The 1,079-nt window shown below is 53.1% G+C and overlaps 1 protein-coding gene across 1 annotated transcript in view; it reads right to left on the bottom strand.

Moving 5' to 3' along the window:
- ZMYND19 (zinc finger MYND-type containing 19) overlaps positions 1-1,048 on the bottom strand; it is a 10,599-nt gene extending 9,551 nt beyond the window's left edge. The window contains exon 1 of the mRNA XM_031059239.1: positions 935-1,048. The gene's annotated coding sequence lies outside the window, so the exon portion shown is untranslated. The remainder of the gene's footprint in view (positions 1-934) is intronic.
- Between the last annotated feature and the right edge of the window lie 31 nt (positions 1,049-1,079).

Below are 1,079 nucleotides of genomic sequence, written 5' to 3'. Positions count from 1 at the left end.
TCACCCTGCCCCTGGCAGCCACCAGGGCTTTGCTCCAGCACTGCCCCATCACCCACCTCGCTGGGAGAGCAGGGGCCTGCCAATTTTCCTGCATTTTCCTCTCATTTTTCATGCATTTCCATATTTTCCTGCCTTCTACAATGCTGTTCAAAGCTCACAAAGCACAGCAAGAACTTGATGCATTTGGGACAGTCAGGGTGTGTCACCACCACAGTGACAGACACTCACAGTGGCTGCCAGAGGGGAGGAATGGGCAAACAGGGAGAGTTCTGGCAGCAGCACTGCCCAAACTCCTAAAATCCCCAAGAGCAGCCCCAAAGCATCCACTGCACTGCAGAAATTTAGCAGATGATCGTCCCTCCTCCAAAAAAAACCTATTATTTGTTGAAGATTTTGTAATCGTTGTCTTTCACTTCCAAAGCCTTGGTAGAACCCATTTACCAATGGATGTGAAGAGGAAACACTTTTCTCTGGTCCCATAATCAGTTACATTAATAGAAGTTTTCCTCATCCAAGACTAAGTGCAGAGCGAACATTTTTAATGTTTGCCAAACCAGGGGATGACAAATTATCAGTTCTCCAAAAGCATACAAATAGTATGAAAATAAAAGCACTGCAAAACAAATTGGTAAATAAATGTTTTAAACAATGTTCGGCTAATTGGAAAAAAAGGAAAACCCAGAACTTTTCCTGCCTGGAATCCCCCACGTCGGGACTTCAATAAGTTGAAGCGGTTTTTTTTCCGCCAATCGGGGGAGTTGCAGGCACAGCTCCTGCAGGAGCTGCTCGGTTGGAGCAGAGCACGAGGAGAGGGAAGAGCCGGAGCTGCAGCGGAGCCCGGGGGGCGGCGGGGCCGGGGCAGCCCCGGGCGGGGAGGGACTCACGGAACCGGGCAAACACCGGGAGGGAAGCGCGGGCAGCGGGCGGGGCTCACCTCGAAGGAGTAGCTCTCCACCAGCGGGATGTCCTGCTCGTCGATCAGCGTGTACTTGGTCTGCAACACAGCGAGAGAGAGCGAGCGCCGTCAGCGCGGCCGCGGCACGGCTCGGCAAGGCCCGCGACTGCACGGTGCGGCCCCG

Source organism: Geospiza fortis, unplaced genomic scaffold (genome assembly GCF_000277835.1).
Source record: "Geospiza fortis unplaced genomic scaffold, GeoFor_1.0 scaffold85, whole genome shotgun sequence".
NCBI classification, from domain to species: Eukaryota; Metazoa; Chordata; class Aves; order Passeriformes; family Thraupidae; genus Geospiza; species Geospiza fortis.
The sequence above is the reverse complement of the archived record's forward strand: the minus strand, read 5'-3'. Positions and strand labels throughout refer to the sequence as shown.